Source organism: Sturnus vulgaris, chromosome W (assembly GCF_052056855.1).
Source record: "Sturnus vulgaris isolate bStuVul1 chromosome W, bStuVul1.hap1, whole genome shotgun sequence".
Taxonomy (NCBI): domain Eukaryota; kingdom Metazoa; phylum Chordata; class Aves; order Passeriformes; family Sturnidae; genus Sturnus; species Sturnus vulgaris.
The window spans coordinates 27,796,622-27,811,111 of record NC_142282.1 but is presented as its reverse complement, the minus strand read 5'-3'; the positions used below and the strand labels follow the sequence as shown (position 1 = coordinate 27,811,111).

At 44.4% G+C, this 14,490-nt stretch overlaps 1 long non-coding RNA gene across 1 annotated transcript in view; it reads right to left on the bottom strand.

Annotated features, from left to right (window-relative positions):
- Positions 1–2,368: 2,368 nt before the first annotated feature.
- The window catches only part of LOC148220067 (uncharacterized), a 47,771-nt gene continuing 35,649 nt past the window's right edge, over positions 2,369–14,490 (bottom strand). The window contains exons 2-3 of the long non-coding RNA XR_015799163.1: positions 6,283–6,365; positions 2,369–5,139 (exon numbers count right to left, since the gene is read on the bottom strand). This is a non-coding gene — a long non-coding RNA (uncharacterized LOC148220067). The remainder of the gene's footprint in view (positions 5,140–6,282; positions 6,366–14,490) is intronic.

The following is a 14,490-nucleotide window of genomic DNA, read 5'->3' as shown; positions in this document are numbered from 1 at the left end:
ATTGGCAAATAGATTTTGCTGAGTTACCATACAAAGGATACAGGTATGTATTGGTATTGGTTGACACCTTCAGTGGGTGGCCTGAAGCTTACCCCTGTCACAGTAACACAGGAAAAGAGGTAGTGAAAGTTCTGCTCAATTGTATAATTCCAAGCTTTAGGGTTCCTTTGGGAATGTCATCATATAGGGGACCACATTTTGTTACAACAGTGGTCAGGGAAGTTAGCCAAATTCTTCCATCCTTTGCTGATTCATTTTACCCCTTTCAAGGTGACGTAAGGTTTCCAAGTAGATAAACTACCTTTCAATAAAATGTTTTCTATATTTAGTCTGCCTCAGTAACTGCAGCTTTAGAGAAAGAATAGGGAAAAAAAAGGAACTTAGCATTATAAATATATTGAAACCAATAACAAGGATTCTATTTATACAGACAATTTAAATTCAGGTCAGGTTCTTAAATACCTTGAGACCCTAGAAATAATAATAAAATCTACTGCTCAAATTGATTATAAAGTTGATTTATTTATTGTTTGTAAAGTATATTACCAAATAACTAGGCTAGATACTTTTTTTCCTAAAGCTGTTCATGTCAGATGACTATATGTTTTGGCTAGTGCTACTCATATAAAACCACTAAATAGTAACATCTGTTTTAGTTCTTGTTTATGTTAAAATACAGATTTTCTTTCTATTGTAAACTTCTAAAACGTCCTGAGATTCTGCTGGGTAGCTTTCCAGCCACTATTTCCCAAGCCTGTACTGCTGCAGGGGGTTGCGTGACTGAAATGCAGGACCTGGTTCTTGGCCTTGTTGAAACTCATACAATTGGCCTTGGCCTATCAATCGAGCCTGTCCAAATCCCTCTGCAGAACCCTCCTCCCCTCCAGCAGATCAATGCTCTCACCCAACTTAGTGGTGTCTGCAAACTTTCTGAGGGTGCACTCAATCCCCTCATCCAGATCATAAATATAAAGGTATTTTTTCCTTAATAGATCAATACTTTTAAAATGTACACAATGTAGATAGATGATTATCAGTGCATTACAAAGGACCAATACTTCCAGAAACAGAAGATTTAATGAAAACTATATTGCCTCCCTCAAAATACTGGCAGGAACTATAGAGGGTCTCCACAAAGGGTTCAACTGTTTTAACTTTCTTCTTTTCCTCATTAATTTTATATAAGGAAAGTAAATATGGAAAATGTATTCTGTCTCTGAGATTTTTATAATGGATTGGCTGATATGCTATTAACAAATGCATCTGCAAATTTACCTGCAGCTTCCAAAAGGAAAAAAAAAAAGCAAATCCCTGGAAAAAGAGTGAAAAGACATAAGCAGACAAGTTCTTGGGGTCATATTCCATTTACCACAAAAATTATAATGGAATATAAAAGTCTTTCAAATAAGCTATCTTACAAGGGTTTTGTGCATTCTATTCAGAGTCTAAAACAGGTACTGTCTTAGGTTAAAAGAAAAAAAGAATTTTTAATGCCTATCATACACAAGGCTGGATCAATTGAAAAGCTTCTAGAGAGGCATCCATTCCAACCAAATCCCACAAATTAACAGCATAGTCATATCCACCAGTTTTTGAGCTGTCACCAAAATATAATATACTACTAAAGAAAAAAAAATAATTTTTTTTCCTTAAATGCATCAGCTATACTTTGTTTTTGAATTTTCACTATCTTGTGCAGTGTCTGAGTATCTTGGAAGGGGAATGGAAATGCAAATTACATAAGCTGAATAAACCACTGAAGACAGCAGAGAAAAGCTAGTTTAGAGTGTTTGCTCTCTAAACATCTCATTCCAGAATTTGGATATGTGTCATTTCTACAAAAAAAAAAAAATTGTATTCTAGACTTTTCTTAAAAGTATAATTAATATTTCTAGCAAGATACTGAAATGGCATTTAATATCCATCTGTTTAAAATTTTTGCTGGTTTATTCACGTGTGCATATATAAGCTGCTTGGTTACATTTGCCTTCCAAAAAAAAGATAAAATTAGAAAGCTTATTAAAAACCAAGATTTTTTAAAAGTCACAAATCTAAAAAAGGATACTCTTTTAACTAAAAAAGCTAAAAAATACCTCTACCAAACCCATCTGTTTAATATAAAAAATTAGCTGCTTAAAGCTACTCAGAATTTTGAGGAAAGAATGCTTAAGGCTCATTACTCCCATTTGCTATCTCAAAACAGAGGTTTATTAAAATGGGATTTTTAGTCAAAATCCTATTTCAAACCTCTTTTTGAAGAAATTTGTTATAGTTTGTAACGTTGACTGGTGCTGTGCTTGAGATAGAAAACACAGAACTCTATGGTCCTTGTGACAAAAAGCCTCTTTATTGTTCTGACTTCACCTTAAATACCTTTCTTAATGTTCCCAGGTAAGTGCCTGTGATTGGTTCAAAGTTCAGGCTGCTCAGCTCTCTGACCAATAGCTCTCTGCAGCTTAGGTGGGGACTCATTGGGTCACATCCTTGTCTGTCTCCAATTCTGTCCTATCTCTGTTCTCTGGGGGCCTGCCTATTAGGCCAGGCTGCTTCTCATATCAGTGGCCAAATTAACTGCCCAGTACAAGCCAGCTTGCACTGTAACAATTCCTCGTTTCTTTTTTATTAATTTGAAGAAAAAATTTTAAAACACAAATATGCAGCTTGTTCTCTCTTATCTTAGTTGCAAGGGCCTTTTTGCACGCAAGATGACATTGACAGCATAAATTCAATTGGAATGGGGTTTTTACCAGGCTTAATAAATTTGACCTTTTTACATGGTGATGAGTTCCACATACCAGAAGCTACAGTGTTTTTGTTCAAGAGTGGTCAGGTGAATTTAGCACTTTTTTTTCCACATATAACCATTTAACTGCTTAACACAGAAATATAACTTAACTCTATAACCATAAAACTTTAAACATTTTCTTTTAAAATTATAACTTAATAAAACATTCAGCTTTTGAACTGTGCAAAATTCCAACTTAACAAAACAATTTGTAAACAGAAAAATATTTTGTAAACAAACAACTCTGTTATTTCAATCTCTTATATCTTTGTGAGGTAGATACAATTTCTGTAATTCACCTTTTCAACCAATGATACATGAGCTCTTAAGGATGAACTGGGATTTTCACTCAGGTACTTTGCCTGCTTAACAGGCTGGCTAGGTTTGAAATTGCATCTTTTAGAAAAGTTGCAATACTTACTGCCACAATTCCTTAACATTTATTTTTTTCTTATTGAATGTTTTAAGCTTAGTATTCCAAATTATTGATGTGCTTGATGTATCATTGGAGTTGTGATGTTTTTATTTAGAAAACTGTTAACATAATGTTGCTTGTCCCTCTGAGACGTCACCCTTGTTCCCGACTAACTCAGATGTTAGGATGAAGCCTCTGGGATCAGCTACATGGATGTGAAAAAAGATAACAAAAGAGACTCTTTCCCCCCTGGGGAGAGTCTGAGGTTTATTTCTTGTGGTCCTCCAGGAGCAAAAAGAGAGCGAAGTCAGGGGGTATAGGTCTTTTCTAGGGTCTGTAAGGGGGTGGGAAGAAATTGGATCTCGGCCAACTAAGCATGGCCAGAGGGGAGAGGGACCAGGCCGCAGGACATTGAAGGGGTCACGGAATCTACCATTTCCAATACATCTAGGGAGTTACAACATCTCCCCATTTTTTGTTTAACAAAGTTGAAGGAAGGATATTAGGCTCATCTTGATTCAAATTATGATCTTGCCCACTACTTGCAGTTGGTGGGAGAGTTAGATTGTTCTAGGTTTTTCATCTCTATATGATTGACTACTGAGGTAGAAGGAGTAAGACCATTAATCACCTTGAAAACCAAGTGACGTAGGATCCCGAACACCATTATTACAAGGAAAAGAATAATAAAAATTAACATAATTGTTTTAACTATAGAAGTCCACCACCCTGTGAGTACCCAGCCTTTGAACAGTTCATTGAACCAATCTTCAGATTCTTGCTTCACTTGTCCGATCAAGCTGTTCATGCTTCGGAGGGTAGCATGGATGTTAGGAGCTCTCGAGGTCAGGTTCAGGCAGCAAAGTCCTTCAAATTCCTGGCACTCATTTCCATGGAACAGTAGGAGAAAATCTATAGCAGCACGATTTTGGAGTGTGGCCTGCCTGGTAACTTCCTTGTCTTCCAGGAGGGAGCTGATTGCGGTGGATGTTAAGTTTGCCTGTTTGACTACCCAACACGCTAGGTGGCCCAATTCACCCAGAGCTTTGGCTGCTGCAACCCACTGAAGAAACTAAAAGCTTAACAACATTAAAACTTAACAGTACGTTAACTTATACCTTAAGTCTAAAAATTTAACACAGGAAAAATGCTTAACTTATACCTAACTTAACGTATCACTTAATTTATAGCTTAACCTTAACAATTTAAAAGAGGAATAACACTTAACAACATTTAACCTAACTATAACTTCGAAGCTATACTTAGCAACTTAACAGGACACTTAGCAACACTTAGCTTAGCTTATAACTTATGTTTAACAGCTTAGCAAAAAAACACTTAGCAGCATTTAAGTAAGTTTATAACTATGACTTAACCTTACTTACAGGCCTAACTTACTGAGATATACAAGGTACTTAAACATCTAAGAAAGCAGTATTTCTCTCAGATTTGCTATAGCATATGCACAGGTGCATGCACACAGACAGAAACAGTCAATGCAAGTGTACTAGTTTGAAAGCAAACCAGTGAGAGATATGAAGTCAGAATTACAATTTAATAGGAAAATTAAGATAAAGGCAGAAAACACTGGCTTAAACTGACAGAGTCAGGGTACAGCCTGACACCTTGTTGGTCAGGGTGGTGGTAGTAGTCCAATTAAATGGTGGCTGCGGTCCTGTTGAAATTATAAATGTGGTTCTGTTGAAGTGGTGATCCTGTTGAAGGGTCTGGTCTTCCTCTGAAGGACCAGTGGTGGTTCTGTACCTCTTGTCCTCTGGGAATTCAGTAGAAAAGGCTGCTCTGCTGTTCCAAAAACCTCAGGTTATATCCAGATAGGAATGCTTGGCTCCTCCACCTGGGCAGAGCATTTCACAATGGGTCGATGTAATTTTATGAGTCGTGCAGTGAGACTTGATGGCCCATCAGCAGAAGATATCCCCTGGAGGGAGTTATCAGGGATAAGTCATGGAAGAGATAAAGAACACTGCCCCACCTGTTTTTAACAACTTATGAAAATGATGATAGAATAAATACTTTTGGTTCCATCTTACATTCTAACCTAAGACAGCAAACAAGGTACCTGTGAAAAATTCTCCCTCAGAGGTCAATGAAATACTCACTTTGGACACTTTTGCATCTCCCAACGGGCGAAGGATTGGGCCTCAAGGAGTGGGGTTACCGGCCCAGGATACGTTGTGTTTTGGCGATAGCAAACTTGAGAGTTCACTAGCTCTTAGAGGCGGCCTACTCAGAGAGGCATTGCTGGTTGCAGGCCTGCTGCAGTCCAGGAGAGCTCAAAGGCCTCCATTTTGGACTACTGTTTATAGGGTCGCAAGAGAGTGGGCTTTAGTCATAACAATGTTTCATCCTGGCCACAGTTTGGGTCAGCACTCTCTTTAAAAGAGTGAGAACAGGAATGCCATTCAGGCAAGAGGAATATTTTCCAAGGCTGGTCATCAGGAAAACAGGAGCTTGTTAGCAGTTCCTGGGAGCAGACAGTGTTTATGATAAGCTTGGGAAGAGCTGAGCCCAGGGTGGTGTTTTCAAGGCCAAGGCCTAACAAATTTCTTAGATCACACTGCAGCCTGGAAAGGAGGTGCACCACCACACATGGAGTCCAACCAATTCCCTAGCTCTGCCATGTTCATCACTAAACCATGTCCCCAAGTGCCACATCCACATGTTTTTGAATACTTGCACGGGTGGTGACTCCACCACTACCTTTGACCGACTGGCAATGCCGTGCCTGATGCACCTCTGGACACAGTTGGCCCTTCTGGCTGCCAGGGCACACTGCTGACAGGCATTCAATGCCTGGGCCTCTAATTCATTGAGGTCTCTCTGCAGGGCCTTTCTGCCTTTGAGGGAATCAACAGCTCCTCCCAATTTGGTATTGTCAGCAAAATCAGTTAGTATCCCTTCCAGTCCTGCGTCCAATCATCCATGAAGACATTTAAGAGATCTGCCCCTAAGAACCTCACTAGTGACAGGTTGAGAGCCTGGGAGAGACAGTATCAAAAGCTTTGGTGAAATCCAAAAAATTTCCATCAACTGACTGCCCTTGATCAACCAGGTGGCTTACCTTGTGTGATAGGTTGACTTGGGAAGAAGAAACTCAGAGAGAGGTTTTCTCTAAGACAATTTCCTCTGTGGGGGTTGGGACACCTGCAACAGCCAATTAGAGAAAGTTAGTTCACTCCGTGAACACACATTTTGAAGGAGGCAATCTGGAACTGAGCCTCTTTGTCTTTCCGGCAGCTGAGCAGGTAACATCAACCCGAGCTTCCCCCCGCCATGCGGGGGGGGGGGGGGGGGGGGGGGAAGCTTGGGAGGCCGCTTGGGCCCCGTTTGCAACGAGGGGACCCAATGGCCAGGGGGAGAAAAAAGTTCTGTGATAAGACCTTCATGACTTCTTCCTCCACGGGCCTGCGGCTCTGGCGTGGTGGGGGGGGAGGCCGACTCCTGCTGCTGTCGGACAGGCCAGGCCTGCCAAGGTGGCCATGAGCAGCGTGGGGCTGCAGCCCAGCCCCAGAAAGGCTGATTGACACCTCAGCTGCCCCCCCCCAGCGCGGCCTGAGCCTGGCCCAACTTTTGTAGTTGTCTTAAACTTTAACTCTTTAGTGCTCAGATAAGATTTGCAAAGCCTCCAGCCTTTCCTTTGAATATGAAAGGGAATAGGAAGATTTCTGAAGTCAGTGACGTAAGAGCTAAGTTTTTAAAATGGAAGGAGAATGAGAAGATGCTGAAATGGCTGAAAATCTTTTTGTAAAATTGTAGGGATGAACTGATGTACTGAATATTCCTATAAACCGTGGAAAGAGACATGGGGGGATGGAAATGTTCCATTTAATCGATAATTTGACCAAAGAGCGCCTGTGTTGAGAATTTCTGCCCTGAGAAAAGAAGGGCATTTCAGCTTTCTGAAAATGAAGCCTGAGCAAAGAGAAAGGAGACAGAGAGAATCTTTGCTGTCGAACATTTCATTCTTAAAAGTAATACCCCATGAGACAGACATGGCCCACATCTACAGCTTTGGGACGGCTGTGGAGTTGGGAGGAGCGTCACGGTTGCAGGTTCCCGGGAGGATGCAAATCGTGAAAGATAAAACCACAAGAGGACTGTCTTCTTCTTTCTTGTGGGAAAAATCCCTACAGCTTCAACAAGAAGAGGCTTCTCTCTCCAGAAGTGAACTGAGAAAGACTAAATTGGGGACTGACCAAAGTATTTGTTATATGCTTGTTTTGTTATTATGAAGACTGGGAGAGGGAGGGAAGGAGTGATCTGAAAAATCTTATTCTGAATTTTTTCTTCCTTTTTCTTTGTTTGTGTAGTTAATAAATTTTCTTTTATACTCTCTCAAGTTTTAGGCCTGCCTTGCTCTTTTACTCCTGGTTCTGTCTCACAACAGAAAAATAATTTTATTTAAATTGGCAACTCAAAACGAAAACACCTTGTCATAAAAGAAATCAGGTTTGACAATCAGGACTTTCCCTTCATGAAGCCATGCTGGCTGTGACTGATGACTGCATTGTCCTCCAGGTGTTTTTCAATACCTCCCAGAATAATCTGCTCCACAACTCTACTAGGCACTGAAGTGAGACTGACAGGCCTGTATTTCCTGGAGTTCTTCTTGCCCTTCTTGAAAATCGGGACAACATTCCCCAGCTTCCAGTCAGCTGGGATCTCTCCAGATTCCCAAGACCTCTCAAAAGTCATTGAGAGAGGCCTTGCAATGACGTCAGCAGCTCTTTGAGGATTCTTGGGTTAATCTCATCAGGCCCCATAGACTTATAGGGATCCAGCTGGAGCAGGAGATCCCACACAAGTTCAGAGGCAACTGGGAGTTGATCATTCTTGCAGTCATGGTCCTTCAGCTCAGGACACTGGGATCCCCTTAGTCCATCATCACTGTTGAAGACTAAAGTGGAGCTCAAAAGGCTAACCATATCCTCAGCTGCATCAAAAGAGGTGTGGCCAGCAGGTAGAGGTGATTTTCCCCCTCTACTCTGCCCTTGGAAAATCCCAGCTAGAGTACTGGGTCCAGCTCCAGAGTCCGCAGCACAAGATGTGGACCTGTTAGAATGGGTCCAGAAGAGGGCAATGAAGGTTGTCAGAAGGATGGACAGGCTGAGAGATTTTGCTTTGTTTGGCCTGGAGAAGAGAAGGCTCTGGGGACAGCTAATTGTGGCCTTGCAGTATTTAAAATAAGAGAGTGACTTTTTACATGGGCAGATAGTGATAGGACAAGTGGGAATGGTTTTGAAGAAGAGAGGCACTGGAACAGGTTGCCCAGAGCAGTACTGAATGTCCCATCCCTGGAAGTGTTCAAGGACCAGTTAGATGGGGCTTGGTGCAACTTGGTCTAGAAGAAGGTGTCCCTGCCAATGGCAGGGGGTTGAACTAGATAATCTTTAAGGTCCCAACCCACTCAAACCATTCTATGATTCTAAGAATTTAATGTTCATACACTTTAAAATGTATCTTAGGGAATATTGACTGACATGCTGTGTTGGTTTTGCATGGCCTGGTTTTTGGTAGTGGGGGTGATGCCTTAAAGATCTAGAAATAAAACAACACACTTTTGAGACAATATTAGTGTAGGCGGTAATATAAAAGCTTGTCTTGATTTGGAGGCCTCCAGGGGCAGATATGGACAAATGCCCACTCTACATAGGGCAAATACAGTTTTATAAGTTTAGCAAATTAGCATAACTGACAAGAATTCCTAATTAGAAGCACAGGTGATGAGGTAATTTCCCCTCTTGGTTCAACGTCTTCTGAAGCCCCTCCCCTTGGTACTAGTTGTACTTTGTTTATGAGAACGTCTCTTGGGACAGTTGCTCATCCTTGGTTCCCAGGAAAAAGCAAGATAGGGTTGGGGCCTTTGGAATGCGTTTTGTCTTTCTGTCTATCAGGGTAGGAAAAGTACTGGCATCACCTAGGAACTATATACAACAATAGTCTACAGAGCTACAAATATATATGAAGGAAAAATAAAAGCAAAAATCATTTTGGCATCAGGGCGCCACAGACGTGGCTTCTGTGAGAAGCTGCAAGAAGCTTACACCATGTCTGGCAGAGCCAATCCCTGATGGCTCTGACTATGGACATGCTGCTGGCCATGGCTGGGCCAATTAGAGATGTTGGTGATGCCTCTGTGACAACATATTTAAGAAGAAATCAAAACAAAGTTTTTGGTGCAGTTTTAATTGTGGCTAGAGAAGAACGGGGTGAGAATATGTGAGGAGAAACAACTATGCAGACATCAAGGTCACTGGAGAAGGAGGGGGAAGAGGTGCTCCAGGCACTGGAGTCAAGATTCCTCTGCAGGCCGTGGTGATGACCATGGTGATGCAGGCTGTCCCCCTGCAGCCCATGGAGGTCCATGTGGATGCAGAGATCCATCTGCAGCCCGAGGAGGCGCTCCATGCTGGAGCAAGTGGATGCCTAGAGGAAGCTGTGATCTTGTGGGAGACCCACTGGAGAGAGGGGCCCTGCTCCCATGTTGGAGCAGTCTGTCCTTGAAGGACTGTACCCCATGGAAGAGTGACCCACCCTGCGGCACTTTGAGGGATACTATTGCCTGTGGGATGGACTCACTCTGCAGCAGTTCACAGAAAGCTGTTGCTTGTTGTGTTGGTTTGAAAGTAAAACCAGTGCGAGACTCCAAGTCAGTAATACAATTTAATAGGAGAAAAGAGAAAAAATAAAACATATGCAATAATATAAAAGAAACAACCACCGACACAGTCAGAAATACAACCTGACACCCTGTCAGTCAGGGTGTTGGTAGCAGTCCGTATAAAGGGTGGCTGCAGTCCTCCTGGATGACGGATGTGGTTCTGTTGAAGCAGTGCTCCTGTAGAAGGTGCAGTTTTCCTCCGAAGATCCAGCGATGATGTGGAAAAGGTCCGACTTTCCTCTGGGATCCAGTAGAAAGGTCTGCCCTCGGGTCCCAAACCCCAGTTTTTTATCTAGGTAGGAAAGGCTTGGCTCCTGCCCCTGGTTGGGGCATCTCCCAATGGGATGATGTAATCTTATCAGTCACACAATAGGACTTAATGGCCCATTAACAGAATATATCTTCTGGAGGAAGGATGGGTTGTGAATAGATAACGATGATCATCCCCCGATCTTATCAGATGGCACATCAGCAGAGGATATCTCCCACAGAGATAAGGATCAACACCCCTCCCACGTTTTAACAGATGGTGATAGAATACACATTTTTGCATTGTACCCCAGGACATAATCCACCACTTATTCTATTACCATCTACATCACACCCAAACCAATACCCTCTTACAGATATATAATACAAAATGAAACCTTACATACAGTTCTCACTAAAAATTAGGTCTCCTTGCGGTACACAACGGGTTTCCCCATCTTTCTGCATTACCCACCAAGTGCAACCAGGTCCTTGAGCAAAAACAATCCCACGGATTGGTTTGCCTTTGCCTGTGGTGGGATTAATCCAAACAGTCTTTCCTAAAATACCTTTCATGTGTACCACAGGGACCTTGTCCCCATCCACTGTGTGCAGGGGTTCAGAGTGGGCAGGACCTGCTCGATTGATGGACCCTCGGGTGTTAACCATCCAGGTGGCTTTGGCCAACTTCATTTCCCAATTTCTGAAGGTTCCACCACCAAGTGCTTTCAAAGTAGTCTTAAGGAGTCCATTACACCGTTCAACTTTCCCGGCAGCTGGCGCATGGTAAGGAATATGATATATCCATTCAATGCCATGTTCTTTGGCCCACGTGTTGATAAGGCCGTTCTTGAAATGGGTTCCGTTGTCTGATTCAATTCTCTCAGGGGTACCATGCCTCCAAAGGACTTGTTTTTCTAGACCCAAGATGGTGTTCCGGGCAGTGGCATGAGGCACAGGGTAGGTCTCTAACCATCCTGTAGTTGCTTCCACCATGGTCAGTACGTAGCGTTTGCCCTGGCGGGTTTGGGGAAGGGTGATGTAGTCAATTTTCCAGGCTTCCCCATACCTGTACTTTGACCATCGTCCACCGTACCACAGAGGCTTCACCCGCTTGGCCTGTTTGATTGCGGCACAGGTCTCACAGTCGTGGATGACCTGTGAGATGCTGTCCATGGTAAGGTCCACCCCTCGGTCAGGGGCCCATCGGTACGTCGCATCTCTCCCCTGATGACCAGAGGCATCATGGGCCCAACGAGCTAGGAATGCTTCTCCCTTGTGCTGCCAGTCTAGATCCACCTGTGATACTTTCACTTTGGCAGCTCGGTCCACCTGCTCGTTGTTGTGATGTTCTTCATTAGCCTGGCTTTTGGGTATGTGCGCATCCACGTGTCGAACCTTCATGGTCAATTTCTCTATTCGGGCAGTAATGTCCTGCCAAATCTCAGCTGCCCATATGGGTTTCCCTCTGCGCTGCCAGTTGGCCTTTTTCCAGCGATCCAGCCATCCCCACAGAGCATTAGCTACCATCCATGAGTCAGTGTAGAGATAGAGCCTTGGCCACTTCTCTCGTTCAGCAATATCCAAAGCCAACTGGACGGCTTTTAGCTCTGCGACCTGACTCGATCCACCTTGTCCCTCGGTAGCTTGTGCAACTTGTCGTGTGGGGCTCCATACTGCAGCTTTCCATTTCCGGTTAGTGCCTACAATTCGGCAGGAACCATCAGTGAAGAGGGCATATCGTCTTTCAGCCTCCGGTAGCTCATTATATGGTGGGGCTTCCTCAGCACGTGCCACTTGCTCCTCTTCTTCTTCAGAAGACAATCCAAAAGTCTCACCTTCAGGCCAGTTTGTAATTATTTCCAGAATCCCAGGGCGATTTGGATTCCCAATACGGGCGCGCTGAGTGATGAGAGCAATCCACTTGCTCCATGTGGTGTCAGTGGCGTGATGTGTGGAAGGCGCCTTTCCCTTGAACATCCAGCCCAGCACTGGTAGTCGGGGTGCCAGGAGGAGTTGTGTTTCTGTGCCAATCACCTCTGAGGCAGCTTGAACTCCTTCATAGGCGGCCAAGATCTCCTTCTCTGTGGGAGTGTAGTTGGCTTCAGATCCTTTGTAGCTTCTGCTCCAGAATCCCAGTGGTTGACCCCGAGTCTCACCAGGCACCTTCTGCCACAGGCTCCAAGACAAACCATGGTTCCCGGCTGCAGAGTAGAGCACGTTCTTCACATCTGGTCCCGTCCTGACTGGGCCAAGGGCTACTGCATGAGCAATCTCTTGCTTGATCTGGGCGAAGGCTTGCTGCTGCTCAGGGCCCCAGTGGAAATTGTTCTTCTTGCGGGTAACCAGGTAGAGAAGGCTCACAATCTGACTGTACTCAGGAATGTGCATTCTCCAAAAGCCTATGGCACCTAGGAAGGCTTGTGTTTCCTTCTTGTTGGTAGGTGGAGACATAGCGGTGATCTTATTAATTACCTCTGTTGGGATCTGACGACGTCCATCTTGCCACTTGACTCCTAGAAACTGAATTTCCTGAGCCGGTCCCTTAACTTTACTTCGCTTAATGGCAAAACCAGCTTTCAGCAGAATCTGGATAATCTTCTCTCCTTTCTCGAAGACTTCCCCTGCTGTGCTGCCCCATACAATGATGTCATCGATATACTGTAGATGTTCGGGGGCCTCACCCTTCTCCAGTGCAGCCTGGATCAGCCCATGACAGATGGTGAGACTGTGCTTCCACCCCTGGGGCAGACGATTCCAGGTGTACTGCACGCCCCTCCAGGTGAAAGCAAACTGAGGCCTGCATTCTGCTGCCAGAGGAATGGAGAAAAATGCATTGGCGATATCGATAGTGGCATACCACTTTGCTGCCTTGGACTCCAGCTGGTACTGGAGTTCCAGCATGTCTGGCACAGCAGCGCTCAGCGGTGGAGTCACCTCATTCAATGCACGATAGTCCACGGTCAATCTCCATTCTCCTTCAGATTTACGCACAGGCCAGATGGGGCTGTTGAAGGGTGAGTGGGTTTTGCTGACCACCCCTTGGCTCTCCAGTTTACGGATCATTTCATGGATGGGAATCACTGAGTCTCTGTCAGTACGGTATTGCCGGCGGTGTACTGTTGTTCTGGCGATTGGTACCCGTTGCTCTTCAACTCTCAGTAGTCCCACAGCAGAGGGGTCATCTGCAAGACCAGGCAAGGTGCTCAGTTTTCTAATGTCGTCTGTCTCTACAGCAGCTATCCCGAAAGCCCAGCGATATCCTTTTGGGTCTTTGAAGTATCCATTTCTAAGATAGTCTATGCCAAGGATGCATGGGGCCTCTGGGCCAGTCACGATGGGGTGTTTCTGCCACCTGTTCCCAGTTAAACTCACTTCGGCCTCCACTACAGTCAGCTGCTGGGATCCTCCTGTTACCCCAGAAATAGAGATGGATTCTTCTCCTACATACTTTGATGGCATCAGAGTACACTGGGCGCCGGTGTCAACCAAAGCCTTATGTTTTTGTGGGTCGGATGTGCCAGGCCATCGGATCCACACAGTCCAATAGATCCGATTATCCCTCTCCTCTACCTGGCTAGAGGCAGGGCTCCTCTATTCCTGATCCTGGTACACGTTGCTCTCTCCCTGTAAATAGGTTCTTGAGGTTCCTTCAAGAGGATCAGTCATATCATCATTCTGATACTGTCTGGAGTTCTGTACACGAGAGACTGGAGCAGCATTGACTCTAGATGAGCTTCTTGGGGTAGGTGTCCCTCTTTTCAGCTCACGTACCCGGGCTGCTAAGGAGGAGGTGGGTTTTCCATCCCACTTCCTCACGTCTTCTCCATGCTCCTGAAGGAAAAACCAGAGGTTACCTCGTGGAGTGTGTCCTCTCTCCCTGCCTGAGGAACGCCGGCTCCTAATGGCAGAAACTCTTGTTGGTTCTGGAGAGATCTGGTAGTTGTTTTCCTTAAGTTCTTTTTTTAGTTTCTGATGGCCCTCTTCAATCAGGCTTCGGACTTGCTCCACCAGCCGTGTTTCCACGGATGAGACATGGGTACGAAATGGGGCTGTGACAGTGTCCTCATAAATTCTTAGTTTATTGCCCAAGACGCCTACCATGTCCTCACCTTCCCTCCACTGCAGCGTTGCCAGGTAACGGGAATACATCTCTGGTCCAAGTCGTGCAAATCTCAACCACATCTGTGACGTGCACCGGACACAGTCTGGGCTCTTAGGAAATCTCTCATCTTCTGAGAAAATGATCTCCAGCACGGCCAATTCCCTCAGGCATCGGATACCTTGTTCTATTGTGCTCCATTTTCCTTGGTGCACCTGAAGATCTTCTTTACAAAGGTATCTGTCCTTCACACTTGT